General features: G+C 42.7%; 1 protein-coding gene across 5 annotated transcripts in view; it reads left to right on the forward strand.

The window, feature by feature from the left end:
- TIAM1 (TIAM Rac1 associated GEF 1) overlaps window positions 1–20,632 on the forward strand; it is a 348,490-nt gene that overhangs the window by 101,476 nt on the left and 226,382 nt on the right. For 3 of the 5 annotated variants that reach the window (XM_073009851.1, XM_037990631.2, XM_073009854.1), the window contains exon 1: window positions 17,869–18,029. The exons of 1 other annotated variant lie outside the window; for it this stretch is intronic. The gene's annotated coding sequence lies outside the window, so the exon portion shown is untranslated. Of the gene's footprint in view, window positions 1–17,867; window positions 18,030–20,632 lie in introns of those variants that run through there. One more of the 5 variants, XM_073009856.1, reaches the window with a different exon arrangement.

Below are 20,632 nucleotides of genomic sequence, written 5' to 3' on the forward strand. Positions count from 1 at the left end.
AGTCAGCTGTTCCCTCCTCACTTACTTTCTAGTGCCCTTGGGCTGGAAGTGTCAGGTCCATAACTCATCCAGGTCCGTGACACCAGAGAGAGAGTGAAGGAAGAGGGTGGATGCACTGAACTCACTCTTATGCTGCCTTCATTTTCAAATAAAGTCACAGTAAAGAGTATATTCTTTTTTTTTTTTTTTTTAAAGAGACAGGGCGACAGCTCTGTAACCGAAGGTGTAGTACAGTGGCACAATCATACCTCACTGTAACCTTGAATTCCTGGGCTCAAGCAATCCCTCTGTCTAGCAGTCCCTCTGTCTAGCCTCCCTGGTAGCTGGGACTACAAGCATGAGCCCCTGTGCCCAGCCAAGGAGCATGTTTTTGTATCAGTCATATATGTATACTTGAATGCATATATATGTGTATGTGTATATACACTTACATGCATGTATATATGTGTATATGTATACATGCCGAATGTATATACATGTCTGTCTATCCATCCATCCATCCATCCATCTATCTGTCTTTTCTTCCTTAAAGGAATCTGTGATAATATCATCTGCTATTAGTTTAATAGCTGGAAGAGGAGAATGTCTTAATGGACTAAATATCACCTTTAGTTGTCTAATCTGTCATTAAATGTCTTACTCATTGGGCTTTTGAGTGGTTTCATGAAGCAGTGGTATTTAGACAAGATTTTATATTTATAGCCAAAATCTAAAAGGCTTTCTGAATTGGGGAGGGGTTCCTATTCAGTGGGAAATATTTGTCTACAAGATAGTTTATGTGGATTTTATTAACTCTTCTTAAATTGTGAAACGTGCCACACATTCAGAACAGTGCACAACATGTGACTGTACAGCCTACTGGGTAATGTGGCCATCACCAGCTCGAGAAATGCAACATTGCCAACCCTCAAGAAAGCCTCCTCTCCCATCCTCAATCACAGTTTCTCCCTGCCTCCTAAAGATAACAACTGGGCTTGATTTTTACGGAATCATATTTTTGCTTCTTGTCACACATTTAGTACTTGAGTGTACATTCTTAAGCACTGTGGTTTAATTTTGCTTGTTTTTGAACTGTGTATCAGTGGAATCATACTTTATTAAGTATTCTGGGTCTAGCTTTATTTCCTCAACTTTTCTCTTGGGTGTATCTCTAGTTTGTACACTTTAATTATTATCCAATTTCATGGTATAAATAGGCTATAACTTCATAATCCATTCTGCTGATGATCATTTGGATTAATTCCAATGTTTGACTATTGTGAATAGTTCTACAATGGACTTTTTTTGGAGATACGTTCCCCAGCACTCATGTCCATGTATTTCTTGGGGTGTATTTCTAGAATTGAAATTGCTGATTTTTCATCTTTACTAAAGTGGCTGACCCAGTTACACTCTCCCTAGGAGGATAAGGGAGTTCCTCTTGCCTTATGCCCTCAGAAAACCTTGGTGTTGTTAGTCATTTTAATTCTAGATATTCTGGTCATAAGTGGATTTCCTGGTTTGAGTTTGCATTTTGTAAATGTGAAAAAACAGCATGGCCAAGCTCCTATTCGTAGGTTTATTGGTCATTGGAATATTTTCTTTTGTGAACTGCCTGTCAAATCACTTGTCATTTTTTATTTGGTAGTTGATGTTTTTCTATTGATTTGTACAGTTGTGTGCATGTGTGTGTTTTAACCTATTCTGCATGATATCTCCTTGTGGGTTGCATGAGTTGCAAATATTGTCTCTTCATGTGGCTTGCATTTTATTGTCTTGTTTATTTTTTAAGTAAATAACTAAGTTTTTACCCGAATGTAGTCAGAGTGATTAGTTACTGGCTTTTTGATGTCTGTCCTATTAAAAAACTCAGGATTTACCATAGCTACCTTGGATTGCAAAGTCATATATAAATTGATACTTCGAAGCCTTCCTAGATAATACAAGGACATTAGAGTATATTAACTCCTTTTATTCTCTACTGGATTATAAGATACAGTAAAATTTTTTCTTTTATACTATTCTAAACATCTAAGACATTATTGTTAATTATTATTATTATACTTCTGTCCATCTTAAATTATCTTTATTTCTGCTGCATATAGAATTCTCCGTTGGCAGTGATTTTCTTCAAACACTTAGAAGACACCAGTTCATTATCTTCTGGCATCTGTTCTTGCTGAGAAGTCGGCTGTCTGCCTAATTGTTGCTTCTTTGTACAATAACTCATCAGTCTCCTTGTTGCTTTTATGGTTTTTCTCTTTGCCTTTGGCTTTCCTGTTCTACTATGACATATCTAGGTGTAAGTATATTTTTATTTATTCTGTTCAGGGTTTGTAGGACTTCTTGAATCTATGGGTTGGTATCTTTTTTTGCATTTTGGGATATTTCCAACCTGTATCTCTTTAGTCCAGTTCTCTTTTTTTCTTCATATTACATCCTTTCATTGTATTTTCTTTTTCTTTTTCTTTTTTTTTTCTTGGAAACAGAGTTGTGGACTGTCTCCTGGGCTGGTGTGCAGTGATGTGATCTCGACTTGCTGCAACCTCCGCCTCCCGGGTTCAAGTGATTCTCTGCCTCAGCCTCCCGAGTAGCTAGGATTACAGGCACCCACCACCATGCCTGGCTAATTTTTTGTATTTTTAGTAGAGACAGGGTTTCACTGTGTTGACTAGGCTGGTCTCGAACTCCTGACCTCGTGATCCGCCTGCCTCGGCCTCCCAAAGTGCTGGGATTACAGGCATGAGCCACTGCGCCTGGCCCTTTCACTGTATATTCTGTGTCCCCTGCTTTCTCTTTCATTGTTTTATTTTTGTCCCTTTATGCTTCATTCTGCCAACCTAATGTTGTGAAGACAAAATACTATTTGTTCACTCAACAAATGTTCTTATTTTGAGATCCTACTGTGTGCTAGGCAGTGTCCTAGGTACTTGGGATACTTTGGTGATCAAAAAAGGCAAAGATCCTTGTCTTTGTGAATTGCTATTAAAAAATAAATAATTGTGTATTGTAATGAGTTATTATGTCTTCATTTTTAATTAAATTTAACTTAATGATTCAGTGTGTTGGAGGTGGGAAATGATATTTTAAAAAAGCAAAGTAGACCTGCTTTGGGTGGGTGGGCAGTTTTGGGAGGTAAGTGGGGCAGATTAGGGTATAGTGATGAGATGGTACCATTTGAATGAAGACTAAAAGAATGTAAAGAAATTAGCTAGCAGCCTACCTGGAATGTTCCAGAAAGAAGGAGTGTGTCTGGAAAGTTCAGGGAACATTGAGGAAGCCAAGCGTGGCTTTAATGGCATGAACAAAGGGAGAAGCAGCAGGAGATGAAGACAGGGAAGTAGTAATGAGGCCAGAGGGGTGACATGTTTTGTGGGTCCCTCTAGGGAGTTTGGCTTTTACCCCTTGAGCAGAGGAATGATGTGTCTGATTTATACTTTAAAAGGATCACCATGGTCCTGGATGAAGATGGATTGTAGAAGGACAAGAGTAGAAACAGGGAGACTTGTTAGGGGGCTTTGTTGTAATCTAGTAGAAAGAGAATGGTGGCTTAGATTATAGTGGCAACAGTGGGAGGGGGTGAGAAGAGATTTGGATTTGCACATATTTGGAAAGTGGGTGCAACAGAATTTTCAGACTGATTTGATGTGGGATGTGAAAGAAAGGGAAGGCAAGTATGGCACCAAGTATTTTGGTCTGAATAGTTGGGAGGGTTCAGTTGCCCTTAGCTCAGCTGGGAAAGGCATCTGGAAGATACCCAGAGGGTGTAAGTGCCCAGTGCGGTATTTGATTGTGGAGTCTAGGGGAAAAAGCACTGGCTAGGGACATGCATTGGGAGTTGTTAGCATATAGACGGTATTCACAGTCATGAGACTGGATGGGATCTCCAAGAATTGTAGGTTGATTTCTCCAGAAACAGGCAAGAAGATGGCATTTAGATGATCTGCGAAAGAAAGAGGAAGGAAGTAGGAGTGTGTGGAGAAGTCAAACAGTGATGTAGAACAACCTGGCTGGAAGCTCTGGAATTAATACTGCCCATCATCCTTGCCCTGCAGAGGCAGATATGACCAGTCCTTCATCCCCACCTCACTCAGTCACCAGATGTGGGCTACCCTCGGATGCCGCCCTCTGCTCTGAGACAGATCCTGCAGGAGCTGAAGGCTGGAGGCTGCCTTTTGACCACAGCCCCCATAGCTGAACAGCAAGTCTTTCCTTGGGGTAAGATTGGGACAGTGGATCTACGTATCTCCCTCACTGAGGACCGCAGTACAGAAAGAAGAGAGAAGAGGGCCAAGGACAAAGCCCTGTGGTTCCCCAACATTAAGAGGTCTGGGAAAAGAGGAGGAACGAGCAAAGGCAGCCAGCAAGGCAGAAGAATTATGGTGTCTTGGAAGCAATTGAAGAAAGTACACCAGAGCAGAATGAGTAATCAGTGGTGTCAAATGCTACTGATAGAATAGGTCAAGTACAATGAAGACAAGAAAGAAACATTGGCTTTATAAACTGGGAGGTCATTAGTGCCCTTGAGAACAGCACGTGGATGGATGGAAGACTCACTGGAGTGGGTTTAAGAGAGAATGGGAAAAATGGCAACATGGCAAATACAGATGCCTCTTTTAATATTTCTGCAAAGGAGAGGGAGAAAGCAGCAAATTTTCATGCTTATAATTTGATGATGTGGAGGAAAGAGAGGAAAATTGCTGGAACATTGTCTTTGAGTGAGCAAAGGGTGGAGATTGGACCTCATCACAGGTGGAGGGGTTGGCTTTAGAGAGGAGCATCGATAGTTGTCTACATCAACAGGCAGAAAGGTAGAGTATATACCTACATGCAGATAGATCACCAGAGAATATATATAGTCTTAGAAGTTGGTGGTAGTCCTCTCTGATTGCTTCATTTTTCTCAGAGAAGTAGGACGAAAGGTCATCAGATGGGAAGAAATTATTGGGAATTTGGAAGGAAAACAGAAGATAGTGGGTGAGAGAATAGACCGAGAATTTTGGGATGATTGCCAGTGGCATTTAAGGGAACACGTGACATTAGGGGTCATGAATTTAAAGTGAGACCAGCCAACAAGTTTGCATGCTTTTCCCTAGCCACAGTCGGCTGTCTGGGTACAGGTGTGAACTGGGCAGTCTGATGGGTTTAACCAGGTGTTTTTGCCAAAAAGATGTGACCAAGTAAAAGACGGGACCAAGTAAAAGATGGGCCAGGGAGATGTGACCAAGTAAAAGAGGGAGGGAAAGTAATGATAGATGATGGAATCTACACTTCTTTTTAAAAATTTTAAAAATGTTTATTCATTCATTTATTTTTTAAAGATGGGCTCTTGCTATGTTGCCCAGGCTGGTCTTGAACCCATGGGCTCAAGCCATTCTCCTGTCTCGGTGTCCCAAAGTGCTAAGATTGCAGGCCTGAGCCACTGTGCCCAGCTGGAATCTACGTTTCTTAAGGAGGAGCATGAAACATCGAAGATATGAAGGGATTCTTGGAGTGTGTCTTAGTCCATTGGTGCTATCACAGAATACCACAGACTGGATATTTTATAAACAACAGAAATGTATTTCACAGTCCGGAGGCTGAGAAGTCCAAGATCAAGGCAACAGCAGATGGAGTGTTTAGTGAGGGGCTGCTGCCTCTGGACAGCGCCTTGTGGCTGTGTCCTCACACAGCGAAAGAGATGAATGAACTCTGAGACCTCTTTTTAAAAGAGCACTAATCCCAATCCTGGGGGCTCTGCTGTCATAATCTAGTCCTCTCCCAAAGGCCCCCACCTTAGAATACCATCACCTTGGGGGTTAGGATTTCAACATATGAATTTCGAGGGGATACAAACATTCAGACCATAACAGAGTATGAGACTGAGTGGTCTGAAGAGATGGGAGGTGTGAGCTGCTGGGGGGATGCATGACGATGATGGCTCACAGGCAATTGGTATCTTTACCCCTTTTTGTTAATAATCTGTGTATTTCAGAGATTTGGCATGCAGTGTCTTGAAAATCCTTAGCAAATGTTATAGTATAAGTTGAAAACTCCAAGTGTTTGTGTATTATTGACATAAATGTCTATATCTCCTATTCCTTATTTCTCTCTTTGCTGTTAAGGATTTAGAAGGAATTGGTAAAAAGGGACTTTTTTGCTATGGTTAAAGAAGAGACCTCAGACCTGGGTGATTTTGATCGTGCTTCTTGTCTTGAATTATCATCACGGGGTAATGAATGACCGTTGTTCAAATCATCAAATATTTGTTGAGAGTCTACTGTGTATGAAGCCCTCTTCTAGGCACTTGCAATAGAATTGTGAGCAAAATAGATAAAAGTGCCTGCTCTTGTGGGGCTTATGTTCTAGTGGAGGACAGAAACAATGAACAAGAAAAAGTAAAATAAGAAAATATTCAGCGTGTGTATAAAGGAGAGAAAAATAGCCGGGCGCGCGGTGGCTCACAACTGTAATCCCAGCACTTTGGGAAGTTGAGGTGGGCAGATCACTTGAGGCTAGGAGTTTGAGACCAGCCTGGCCAACATGACAAAACCCCATCTCTACTAAAAATACAAAAATTAGCCGAGTGTGGTGGTGCATGCCTGTAGTCCCAGCTACTCAGGAGGCTGAGGCAGGAGCATTACTTGAACCTGGGACGTGGAGGTTGCAGTGAGTCAAGATCGTGCCCCTGCACTCCAGCCTGAGCAACGAGGCGAGACTCTTTCTCAACTAACTAACTAACTAACTAACTAACTAACTAACTAACTAAATGGAGAGAAAAATAAATCAGGGAAGTAAGAAAGGAAATGTGCCAGGGATGAGGGATGGGGCCACTGGCCAGGAGGACACCTTGATTGAGAAGGTGACGTTGGACAAAGACCTCAAGTCTTAAGGTTACCTGCACATGTGGAAGAAGAATAAGTTTGCATGGGAACGAATAGACCAAGTTGGCCACACGTCCTTAAGAAAATAAAAACCCATATTCATGCCAAAGGCCAAGAATATTGTTTTTGGTTAATTGAAATGGAATGAGTCAGTGGTGTCTGTGTGTATGTGTCTACCAGACGGGTAATGGGCAGTTCATTGCCGCTACCTTTTTTTTTTTTTTTTTTGCTGGTGGGGGAACAGTGTCTGGTGGGTGTTTCTGCAGAAGACTGCTGACTTCAGACCTAGCCGACCTGACTAATTTTTGCCAATGGAAAGTTATGTGTAAGGGATAACAGCTGTTCTTTAATGGGCTGAGTTCATCTGTGGCCAGAAAAAGAACAAAGGCTCCCAGGGTACGGGACTTTGGGAGGGGTGAGAAGCCTGAATCATAAGCCTGAGCCTAAGCAAGGTGTGTGAAGTTGTTGAGACTGAGAAAAGTAAAAGTCAGAGATGGCTTATGTTGGCGTCCACCAGCCCACAGCAAGGATTCTCAGCTGGGCAGGTTGTCAGCGTCGTGGTCCCATGCTGAGAAATTCCCTTTCTCAGAAACCAGGCATCCGAGAGCTAAACATTCCTTGGTGTTTTAGGTGATGTGGCGAAGTGTTTGTCAACTTGCTGGCTGAGCCTACTCCACACGAGTAGTAACTCCTGGTACCTGTGCCAGGAACTGTGTCATCCCTGTGAGTCACCTGTCATGTTTTACCGGGAAGTTGGGTGGTTCAGCTGCGAGCACGATGCTGTTCAGTACGTATTTCTTTTGATTGTGAACCAACATTAGTACTTCAGGGAGGTGTTATAAATAGTTCAGTATAAAATATTCACCAGCAGTTAATAATCTCAGTCTAGAGTTTGAACTTGCCTCTTCGTGTGGTGGGGGCGGGGGTTTGGGGGGGAGGTCCTTGGTTCTGTGAAAGGACCCCATGAATAAATTTAGGAATCTCCCACACATGCATTATGCATATTATTTGCCTCTTGTGCAGTTTAGCTGGCTCACGTTAGATACCTTGTTCACTCACCTTTCTCAGACGGAGTGATGACTAACTTCCAGGAGCTTCATGACAAACTCTGAAATATGTTGCTTGCCTGCCACATTTGTCCTTGAAAGGCAATGAGGTTCTCCATGAGTAAGTGTAGGCTTTGGGAGTCACACTCAGCCCTCTGACTTTGTGAACCCAGAAGCTGAGATTCATGACACGAAAGGTAGTGTTAGGAATAATAAGGCTGGGCATGGTGGCTCACGCCTGTAATCCAGCACTTTGGGAGGCTGAGGTGGGCAGAACGTGTGGGGATAGGTGTTCGAGACCAGCCTGGCCAACATGGTGAAATCCCGCCTGTACAAAAAATATACAAATTAGCTGGGCCTGGTGGTGGGCACCTGTAATTCCAGCTACTTGGGAGTCTGAGACACAGAATCACTTGAACCCAAGAGGCAGAGGTTGCAGTGAGCTGAGATCACTCCACTGCACTCCAGCCTGGGCAACAGAGTGAGACTCTGTCTTTAAAAAAAAAAAAAAAAAGATAAATAAATAAATAAAAACAAATAAATCAAGTGTAAGGATGTCAGGGATGATAATGACAAGACTGTAGCCCAAATGCAGTAGTGAGGTTGGAGAGAGCTGGGGTCCCAGCTTCACAGAGACTAGATTAGAATTTTAGACCTGCCTCTTGTTGAGTGGCTTTGGGCCGTTCATTTGAGCGCTCTGTGCCTCAGTTTCTTTATCTGTTAAATGGGTCTAGTGATAAGTAGTACCTTGCTGAGCTGTCATGAGGACCAGGTATAAAAATGAATAAGCAGCCCCTAGCCTAGTGGCTTTCACAGAGAAAGTGCTCAGAAAGTGTCCGCAACTCGTCATCAGAGTTGTCTTCACATAGCTTTATGAGGGAAATGTTCTTATTCCCATTTTACAGATGAGGGACTGAGGCTTTATGAAGATGAAGGGATAGGCCTGTGACTGGAAGAGGAATTCCTGGCTGACTCACAATTCTCACGTAGACTGCCTGACACCCCTGCTTATGTCTTAACTCCTGAAATTACTGTGGGTCGAGGGTACACCTGAATGTGGTTAGTTAACAGGTGTACCATTTAATATTTGCAATAAAGAGTTTGGGTTTGATTCATTTCCCCCACTGTTAGGGTTTTGGACTCGTATCTGACCCTTTTTGGTTTCTTGATGTGCTTTGAAATTTGGGATTGGGATGGGTTGGTGGAAGCAGCTGTTCCCTACTGCTGTGACTCCAGCATACTGTGCAAAGGTGTGCCTTGGTTTATCTTCATAACTGCGAAGGATTTACCTTGATAGGTGAGGCAATGTCATTTTATCTCTTACCACCAGAGAAAATCGCTTATCTGGGTGTGCGGAGATCATAGTGATATGACAGGGAGAGTTGGTTTATTGGAAGGCTTGGTTAATGTGCGTAAAGTTTTGATTAGTTTTGTTTTTAGCAGTAGCTTTTTGGTTTTTTTTTTTTTTTGAGACAGAGTCTTGCTTTTTTGCCCAGGCTACAGTGCAGTGGCATGATTACAGCTCACTGCAACCTTTGCCTCCCGGGTTCAAGCTATTCTTCTGCCTCAGCCACCCAAATAGCTGAGATTACAGGCGTGCGTCACCATCCCTGGCTAATTTTTATTTATTTATTTATTTATTTTAAGTAGAGATGGGGTTTCACTGTGTTGGCCAGGGTGGTCTTGAACTCCTGACCTCAAGTGATCTGCCCACCTCAGCTTCCCAAAGTGCTGGGATTATAGGCATGAGCCATTGCACCAGGCCAGCAGTTTTTTTTTTTTTTTTTTTTTTTTTTTTTTTTTTAATAGCTACATATATCTGAGCCAAAAAGTTGAAAATGATATTTTTGGAATATTTTTTAAAAGTTGTGGTAAAATATATATAACATAAGACTTGGCATTTTAGCTGTTTTTAAGTACACACTTCAGTGGCATTAATTACATTCACAATGTTGTACAGCCATCACCACTATCTATGTTCAAAACTTGGATATAAGTGGAATTATGCAATATTTGTTCTTTTGTGTCTGACTTCTTTCACTTAACATAATATTTTCAAGGTTCATCCATGTAGCAGCACAGATCAGAACTTCATTACTTTAAATGGCTGAGTAATATTCCATTGCAGAGATACACCACGTCTTGTCTATTCATTCATCTGCTGATGGGCACATAGATTGTTTACACCTCTTGGCTATCGTGAGTAAATGCTGCAATGAATATTCACAGACAAGTGAAAATGATGGTATTTTGTGGCATTAGCAGAGATGCACTTTTTGTTTGTTTTGGTTTTTTTTGAGACAGAGTCTTGCTCTGTTGCTTAGGCTGGAGTACAGTGGTGTGATCCTGGCTCACTGCAACCTCTGCTTCCCGGGTTCAAGCGATTCTCCTGCCTCAGCTTCGTAAGTAGCTGGGAGTACAGGCACACACCACCAGACCCGGCTAATTTTTGTATTTTTAGTAGAGATGGGGTTTCGCCATGTTGGCCAGGCTGGTCTTGAACTCCTGACCTCAGGTGATCTGCTCACCTCTGCCTCCCAAAGTGCTAGGATTATAGGCATGAGCCACCACGCCTGGCCAGAGATGAACTTTAAGTTCTTGGTATTCCAGGGGTAGAGCTTTCCTAACTGAGGAAGTCTGTGTCTTTGACCAGGTTGCTATCTTAACCCCTTGGGCACATGTGGATCTTTCTCCTGCATTCTTGCTGAGCCTGCCACTGTAATTTGTTTGGGAGGACGCTGGCTGCTGGTGAGTCAGATTGCCTCCAGCCATCTGGGTTTGACTGCGTCCTCCCTGCCAGGTCTCTGGGCCCCTTGCTTGCTTGTCTGGGGCTGAGCCAAGAATTTCTCATGTACCCACTTATTACGGTTTGCTTATTAATTCTAGATGGGCTCAATTTATATTTTTTAATTTGTATGTGCCTTTTGTGCTAGGTTGGGACCCCAAATTATATGTACATATACTGCATTGAATGTGCATTTTATGGAAATATTTTTTACAGGAGGTAATGAGTGGAACATACAGCAAGTTTATTTCTGTTGACCTGGGTACTGGGCTGAAGCTATCATGGTTTTATTATGTGAGCTTGAACAAGTCACTTACTCCTTCTGACTTCAGATGAATGAGTGACTTATAAGACCTCCTTTCTGCTCTTACGTACAGAGGTCTATGACCCTAAATGTGTCACCCCTATGTTAGATCATTTAATATTCTGAGACACAGGTTTGTCGTATTCTCTGATTGAAAGTAACCTTTGCATGTTTGGTTTTCGTTTGCATTAGGGAAGATGGCAGCAAATGCTCCTAGAGTGAAATCAAATGCCTGTATTATTGGAAGGGAACACAAGACGAGTGGATTCTCATTAACATGTTTCCCTGGCCATTATTCATTAGAAGTCACCTAATTTTAATTGATTATGTGCCTGTGTTTAGTACAAAACTCTGTAAGGTGTCATGTGTTACAAACAGGTCTATGGGTGGGGTCCTTTTCACTTCACCATCCTACCCCTGTGCTAGGTATCTCCTCATGTATTGGGCCATTCTTGCACTGCTGTAAAGAAATACCCGAGATTGGGTAATTTATAAAGAAAAGGGTTTAGTTGGCTCATGGTTCTGCAGGCTGACAGGACGCATGATGCTGGCATCTGCTGGTCTTCTGGGGAGACCTCAGAAAACTTACAGTTACGGCAGAAAGAGAAGCAGGAGCAGGCATGTCATGTGCCAGAGCAGGAGCCAAAGAGAGATGCGGGGAGATGCCACAAACTTTTGTACAACCAGATCTTGCGAGAACTGACTCACTAGCACGAGAACAGCACCAAGGGGATGGTGCTAAACTATCTATGAGAAATCCACCTCCATGATCTAATCACCTCCCACCAGGCCCTACCTGCAACACTAAGAATTACAATTCAACATAAGATTTGGGTGGGTACAAATATCCAAACTAGATCACCTTCTTAGCCAGTGTCATTCTCCACTCCCCGCCCCAGTATGTTTTGGCCGCCCCAAATTTTAAAGTGACAGTTACTGTATCTTAGTATAAAATAAAAATCAAAATGATTCCCACCCATAAATAACCATTAAATACCATTAGATTGGTTGGACCTGGTTGGTGCCAGGCCTTTGTCGCTCACCGTGTCTACCCTCACAAGGGTGGCCTGCTCCTGTCCCATAGTAGGGACTCTCTGGGAAGGCTTAGGGCTCAAGAGGTGAGCCCTCTGGGACCCCATCGGGAGGGGCCTCTGTTCTCTCTTGTGACACATAACTAGTGCCAGAACTGCACTTTTTACCAAAATAGCACTGTCAACGTGATAACATTGAGAACATTATAAACGCTAAGATCGTTTAAGATACAGGGTTGGCTTATTTCCTGATTGAAAATTGTCTTGACATGATTAGTGCCCATTTGCCCATTTAGAGGCAGTGTTGGGCATGTGCCCAGTCCAAAGCCTGTTAACCCATGCATTCCATCGCCAATAGGCATCTATTATTTGTAGTTCCCACTTTACTGAAGGGTAGGCAGAGTGGCTTCCTCTAAGTTACTCTTCTGGTTGTCTTTGGACCCTGGAGTTGAACCAGGTCTTCTCATTTTGTATCCTTGCTTCTCTCATGACCAAATGAGGCCTCCCCGATGGGATACTCCCTGACCCAGCTTTTTCAAGAGGCTATACTGAGGATTATACAGCTATCCTGGCATTCTTTGAAGAAATGGCAGGACTGAAGTTAGAACTTGACTCTTTGTCTTCTTAGTTATTCTATATGATCTTACTTCTAGTGCCAGTAACAATTAGTATTGTTTATTGTTGCCGAGCAGGGAGGTATCTGAAACGTCCCAAACTAGGAAAAGCTTAGATGCTTTTACCCCCATGAACACATGCACCATTTGTGCAAGACACTCAGGGCCCTTGAAATCAAAAGCCTTACTGTGTGTGTGGGTGGGACAGCATCTGGCCCCATATGGTTTATTGCTGGTGGGAGCTAAGAGCTCACGGATGTTTCCTTAGCCTTCTTTGTTACCTTTATCTGACTCTGGTTGCACTTCCTCCCTTTTCCCTTCACACTTTCAGTTACAAACCTGGCTTCACTTACAAGAATGTGGGCTACCAAGGAGCCCTGACCTTGTGGACTTTGACTTGTTAGATGAAAGTTGTTCTTCTGTAAGGAAATCTAATTTGGGGTAATGAAAGCAATGGGGCCTTTAAAATCGTGGAAACATATAATTGGAAGATAGAGCTCAGAAGGCAGAGAAAATTAAATCGAACATCATCATTTTATAGTCAAGGAAATTGAAGCCCTTGGATTTTAGAGAATTTGCCACACAGTCCCTGTGATGCATTCTAGAGGTGGTGTTTAAAAGCTATTAGAGTTTTCTGGCCTCTTTTTGGCTGGCCCTCTATTTTTTTAAGAATATCTCTATGTATTTGTTAGGTATTTCATTTTCAGATAGAGAGAACTATGTAAAGAGTCTGTGAGTTTGGTTGGCATAAGGTTTACTCTGAAGTTGTAAAATATTCTTGTATTAAATCAAATTTAATGAAGACTATGCTTTAAAACTTTGCCTAAAAAAGGTGAACCTTGTTTGTCTCTCAGAGAAAAGAAAGACCCCATCCAGGGCTGAAACAAGTGTTTCCAGTGTTTTCAAACATGTCCGTATTCCCGAGCAGACCCTCAGATTACCTAGCATGGGAGTGTGTGGGATGGATCCATATTTAGACCTTTCATCAGTTTCAAATATAAAGAATTGATTTTGGCAATCCGTTGGTAGTCAACCACAAAATGTATTTATGAAAAACCTTCTGCATTTCCATAGCGGTTCCAAATATGGATTCCGTTAACAAGATCCACATTTGGAACTTCAGTGATGCTGGGAAATCGTGTTTGGATTCAGGTAATTTGATGGTGTTAACACCCCTGTTGCGTATCACCCAATTTGAGGAGGAGGAGACTCTTCCCTGGCCTTGCTGCTGCTAACACTGTTGCTAGGTGACGTAGGTGAGGATGGGTTGGTGCCAGCACTTCTTACCTTGTTTTTGTTCTATGGAGGCTTGAAAAGGTGGAGGTAAGCTCCATTATGGCTGATGGCTTCAAATTCACAGATCTTGAAGACACCTTGATTCCTGACCAAGTTGGTTCTGGAGACCCCTGAAGAGAAATCCAGAAAATGCTTGCTTTTGGAAGTCATCTATGTCACTGAGAATGCAATTTGAAAGGAATTTTAAAGCCCAGCTATTGTAGATCTAATATATACATATATAGAGAGAGAGCAAGCAAGCTAAACACTGAGTTAAAATTTTTGGAGAGAATATACTTAAATAAACTCTCCATAGGTTTTCATTTCTGAGTGTAAATCCACTTGACAAAGGGAAAAAGAAGTTTAACCCTTTGTGACCTTTTCTCCACATGCCACATACTATTTTCCAACATGAATTTATTTTTTATGTAGTCCTCTTCTGTCTGTTTAGCCAGCTCTTGTGCAAATATCCACTGACAATTCACATACCTTCTAAGGATGTCATGGTTTACAGTTTCTCCAAATGTTCGTGCATAAATCTTTTCTTTTGTGGTGATGTGTATTGTTTTTGTATCATTTAGCATCATCCCCAGGTTCATCCCGATCTTGAGAAATTAACAACAAAAGTCAGCTGTGCTCCCTCTACTGGTTGCATTTCTTTGGAGCAGAAATACCATGCATTTGTGTGTAAGTTCATTGTTGCTGATGGAGCTCGGACCTGTGTTCACGTTTTCTTTTCCAAAATGTGCATAACTTTAAAAAAGCAAAACTAGTGGCTTTCAAAACCGCGGGTTAAGAAACTGGTACCTTTAGAAGGATAGGGCATCTTCCTTACTGCCCACTTGTCTAGTAGTGTTGTGGCGGAATCTTCCTGGGCAGGAGGACACAGCCCTTCTGCTCTAGGAGTAAATTCTTGGATGCTAAGTCCTGCTTCCCTCTGAGGCCCGAGGCCAATGCCTGGGGCCTCTCCAGTTCTGATATTGTTGTATTTTCACCCATATCAGGTCAGCCCTTCTGTTCAGATCTCTGAAAACCTGCCCGCCACTGTATGGAGCCAGCGGAGTTTATGTCACGTGTTCACATGTTGCTCGGACTCTTGATCTCAGGGTGTTCTTCTCTAGAAGCATCTACAGGGGACCCTTTATTTTTAGGCCTGAGCGATAGGGAAGCAGGTGGGGACTATTTGGTTTAATCCATCATGTATGTATTGCATCCCCACCACATATGTGGCTTTAAGAAAATTCAAGATGAGCAAACCTACTGTTCCCCACCTCCCCTTTTGAGAAACACTAAGTAACAACAACCAAAAGCTCTTCTGCCCTTCCATGCAGAAATTAAATAATAATATCAGAAAGAAGGGAAAAAAAGTATATGCCCCCCACCCCGCCCCCAGAGCTAAAAGAAACCTTCTTAGGTAATCATGAGACCAGAAAACCTGTAGGCAAGATGTGCTCCCTGTGTAAGCCCACTGCTCTGATGCTCTGACTGCTGACTTCATGGTGTTTGCCTTCCTCTTCTCATGAGTGATTTGAGACATTCTTTTCTATATGCTGTAATGAGATGAAATGCCTTCCTGTTCTGTGTAGAGTAGTTCCAGTGTAGACTCATAGTGGTCAATGGAGAAGTGACTGATGGGCCTCGCTAAGGCCGCTTTGTCTCTGTATCTGTCACATCTCTCGCTGCATACCATGTCGGCTTCTTGGAAGTGTGTGATCTCTGATTCTCAAACCAGTCTCTCCTGGCTTTACATCCTCCTTCACCCATCCCCTTCCTGATTGTTTTCATCCAGATTCAGCGTAAGTCCGTAGCTTGGTGATTGCATGGATGGCAAGGCTGCACCCAAAACCATGGGATGCTTTCCTGCCTCTGATCTCAGTGTCTGCTTTCTTCTGAGTCCATATGTATGGTTCTCAGCAATTGAATGCTGCACAGTGGAAAAAGAGAAGTGTTGTTTCATGGTTTTATAAGTCCCTGGAGACTCTCTTCAAATTGATGATGCTATATGGAATAGATGGAATACATTAATTAAATGACAGGTGATAGTGAAACTTCTAAATCAGGGTTTCTCAGCAGCAGCACTATTGGCATTTGTGGCTGGATAATTCTTTGTTGTGGGGGCCTGTTATATGCATGATAGGATGTAGAGCAGCATCTCCGGACTCTCCCTACTAGATGTCAGTAGCACCCCCCAGCTGTGACAGCCAAAAATGCCTCCAGATACTGCCAAATGTTCCCCGGAGAGGCAAAATCACCTCCAACTAAGGAGCTTTGCTGTATCCAAACATTATTCTCTTCCTTCGTTCTGTTCATTCATTTCTTTACTTATTTATTTATTTATTTTTAAGACAGAGTCTCACTCTGTCACCCAGGCTGGAAGTGCAGTGGTGTGATCTTGGCTCACTGCAACCTCCGCCTCCTGGGTTCAAGCAATTCTCATGCCTCAACCTCCCGAGTAGCTGGAATTACAGGTGCACACCACCATGCCTGGCTAATTTTTGTATTTTTAGTAGAGACGGGGTTTCACCATGTTTCCAGGCTGGTCTCAAACTTTAGACCTCAGGTGATCCACCTGCCTCGGCCTCCCAAAGTGCTGGGATTATAGGCGTGAGCCACCGTGCCCATTCTGTTCCTTTAGGTGTGTTTGTGGGCAGTCTTTTATTTGCTTAATTCATTTATCAGGTAGTTATTAAATTTTCTGCCATACCAGCCTTGATACCAGCCTATATTCTTTACCAAGAATATAAAGATGAACCAGGCATCTCTTTCTTCATGTTCATATACATATGAATATATATGTGAATACATATGATATATATGAATATATATGGATATATATACTATATATTTGAGTCAAGTTTAAATGTATCTCAGAGTTCCCTTTTTGGAGTTTTGTTTCCAGGCTGCATCCCTGGCTGGCATTTGAGTCATTATGACTTCTTTAATGAATGTTGGGTTTCTATTTTTGTAGCCTGTATCTTTGAGGAAAGTCCCTTGCAGGTGGATGAGTAGCCTAAGTTTTTGGCACAGCTTTTAACCTTATAAAATGATAATGCTCTATTAATCTATCAATTTCATCCATGAATGCTTCAACCATTTCGGATGTAGCCTCTCACTTGTCACTTCAGATTTACTGTTTTCTTCTTTTGTGATTTCTTTCATTCTCTTTAACCAGCCACCTGAGGCTTCATTTACCCTGAGGTCATTTAAAGTTTTATTTAAGGAAACTTCTGTTTGGAAACCAAGGTCAAGCACAGCAGAGGGATGTTCATTGCATGGCTTTCCGGTAAACTTGAAGTTAGCATGTTCTCTTTAACATTTTTAGAAACCGTGATATAAAAATTGCTCATGGGAAATCAAATTTGGGGCAGTTTTCTTTCCAGGGGGTAGGAAAGAGGGATGTGCATCAGCGAGGAAGAGGCTCACAGATAGTTTACACTATGTGAATAATTTTCATTTTTTATGCTACATGGTGGGCATGTGGGTGTTCATTATATTATTTTCAAATATATGTTGTATATTGGAAATACTTTCTAGTACCTATTAAAGAAAAGGCAGCCAACTGAAAGTTTGCTTCCTGTTTTTCTGCCCTCCACTCGTTTTCAATAGATGTTTAGGAGTTAGGTCTCCACTTGATGAGCTACCCACGTTTCTGCCCGTGAAGGGCTGGTGGTGGGCGCCTATGTAACATTGCTGGCCTTTTATATCTTTTAAGAGGCGCTGCTTTTTTGCCATGTGCTGTAGAAAATTGTCTGACAGGCGCCCATGCTTTGTGCAGGGTGACCAGGTTCATCTGTAAATTGGGTAAGACCTTTTTGAAATACATTGCCCCCAAGGATGCGGTAGGGAGGGTGCTGGGATTCTGAGTGACAGCCGGCGAATGCCAGAGGGAAGAATTAAATTGGAGAGGGAGGCGGAGAGGAGGGAGGTGATGGTGGGAGGAGGAAGGGAGGAGCGACCAACCCTCTCCAACACACCCAAGTGACCAGATTCATCATAGCACGAAACTTCACAAGTTACACCCACTGCCTCCGCCAGCAGCCGGGGAAGGCTGCTGCTTCCTCATTTGTGTTACTGGAAGTTCGAGACATGTGAAGCCAGACCGGGAGAAACGTGCGCGCCTTGTTGAGCAGGGGTGAGCTTGAATTTTGAAATCGATTCTTTCCACCGGCGAATCTCTTTGTGTCGGGTGGTCGGGGGAGGCAGCCGAATGTGGCTCTGAACGAGGATAGGTGAGAGCCCCGAGCTCGCTGCGCTGCTGGGGCAGGGGAACCGTGCGCCCCGGAGCCCCTTCCCAGAAAGAGCAAGCGCGTCTCCAAGCTGCGTCCCGAGGCTCGGCGCGCGTTGCGGGCTGAGCTGCAGGGGACGCCGGCGACGTTGGTTCCGGCTCCAGGGTAGAGATTCGGTCTTTGAAAGCTTCATCTTTCCCCTTTGACTTCTGTAAGCAAGGATCGTTGTATGGGATACGGGGTCGGGGAGGAGACTGCGGGATCACGTCACCCACCCAGGATGCGTCCTGCCCGGGGCTGTCCTGCTGCGCGTTGGGTAATTGCAGGTCAGTGCCATTGAAAAAGAACCCCATGGCAGGCTTGGGAATCAAGTGAGAAAAAAAGTTCCGAAGGAATATTCAGAAGGTGCGGCTCCCGACCGCACCTGGATGGGAGTTCTGGAGTGGGACATCGGAAGTCTCGTGTTTCTCATTAATTTTACAGCTGATTAAATTAGTTCGGCTCTAGGTTCCTGGCTGTGGATGTGTGATTTATTTATCTGGATAATTTTTTCTTTTTCTTTTTTTTTAAAAATGTCTGTCTTTCTGTGAAAGCTAGCTTATCTTCGGATTGATTGCCTAAATCAATTTTGGGTGGGGTGTGAGAGGAAGTTTGGGTGGAAGGTGGCACTGGGGGCTGGGCTTATTGCAAGTGACAGTATCTACCCGCAAAGGATAAACCTGGCTCAAATGAGGCTTCTCGCAGATAGGCTTTAGATTTTATTTCAAGTTTGGAGCTGGTCAGGGGGCTTCCATTTGGCCTGTGTAGCTTTTGCTCAGTGTGTAGAGGTCAGAGGGAGGCTATTGGGTTAACTGTTACCTGTTGCACTTACTTCATACCTGATCAACAGCTTAGTGATACACCAGCAGTTGGAGCTGGCTTTTGTTCTTTGTAAGCGAATCCTTTCATGAGAATGTTTACAGAATCATCTTACTTTTAGGGGAAGAAATGAAGGTGAAAAATGTGTGGCTTCTGTTGTATTTATAGCAAGCCAAATGTTCTTTCCCGGGTCTGGTGGGGGGGGACAATCAGGAAAATGTCAGTAGCTGATTTTATCATTTTTCTAATATCAAAGTGGAATTGCCTGACTCTCTCAGCATACCTTCCCTTGAACTTTGGGGGTCAGGAGGCAGGTTGCTGGGGCCACAGTTCACTTAGCTTGCTCTGACTCTCCCACTTCCTTGAAGTTAAAGATACAGATGGAAAGGAAATTACTTTTCAACCAAATCAGACATAGCTTAGGGAAGACCAACAGGTTGCATGATCCAGGGCTAGAGCCCTGAGTTCTAGCTCATTTTGGGCTCAAGAAAGGACCCAGCAGCAGGTCGATGTGAAACTGATGCTGACACGAGGCCTGTGACCTGCTCCCTCACGCCCCTCCACCCCACAAGGAACCTTTAGTAACTCACTCAACAGGAAAGACAACCAAATTGGATCTCATGATAATGCTGGTGAAACTGACTAATAGACGGAGTTTTATGGAACAATAATTCTTAGCTACAAAAAGGGGAACTGCACGGTTCACAGAGCAAAGGTTTTTAGATATTGTCACATGTGACTGTTAGAAGATACCATCATGAGGACATTTGAAATTGAGGTTAATGCTACTGTATGACCGTGTAGATGTGAGAGAAAGTGGCAATTTCTATATCATTATCTTTTCATGTTGTCTCCCTGCCTCTCCCAGTAAATAAGCTGGTTTGTCTCTGGTTGGTTATATTTTTAAATTTTATTCACTCATTTCTTCTTTTTAGAGATGGAGTCTTGCTCTGTTGCCCAGGCTAGACTGGAGCTCCTGGGCTCAGGTGATCCTCTCGCCCCAACTTCCTGTTGTAGCTAGGACTATAGGCGTCTGCCACCTTATCTGACTGTTCTTAAATTGTAAATTTGTTTAATAGGTACCAGATCATTAAAATTGTTTGTTTTAATAACTAATTTTTACAGAAATTTTCCCATTTTATGTACAATTTAAAATTTATTGGTATCATATTGAACATGATATCCTCATAACATTTTTAAAGACTGTATATCTGTAGATATGTTTCCTTTTTCATTCATGGCGTTATTTGTACCTTTTCCCCATCAGTCTTGCTAATGTATTATCAATTTTATTGGTCTTTTGGAAGAACCAACTTCGATTTTTGATGGTATCTTAATTGGAACACAAACAAAGGCCACCTCCTTTCTTGAGTTTATATTCATTTTAAAAATTCTGCCCAGTGGAACTCTGTCAAAAAGGACCTTAAACAGCCTTTGAAAATTAGCAACTGAGTTCCTTAGCTGTAAGTGGGAGGACACCACATATTTATCTTTGTATCTTTGACATAGATTATATTTTTTCAGTTTTATTAAAATATACTTTCTGTTTGTGAGCACCATGCACAGTGGACCAAATTGTTCCAAGATGGGTTTTGTGTATTCATTGAGGCACACCCTGTGATATTGTTCTGGAAAAATGTAACTAGAATTT

The sequence above is a fragment of the Chlorocebus sabaeus genome, chromosome 2, assembly GCF_047675955.1.
Source record: "Chlorocebus sabaeus isolate Y175 chromosome 2, mChlSab1.0.hap1, whole genome shotgun sequence".
NCBI lineage: Eukaryota > Metazoa > Chordata > Mammalia > Primates > Cercopithecidae > Chlorocebus > Chlorocebus sabaeus.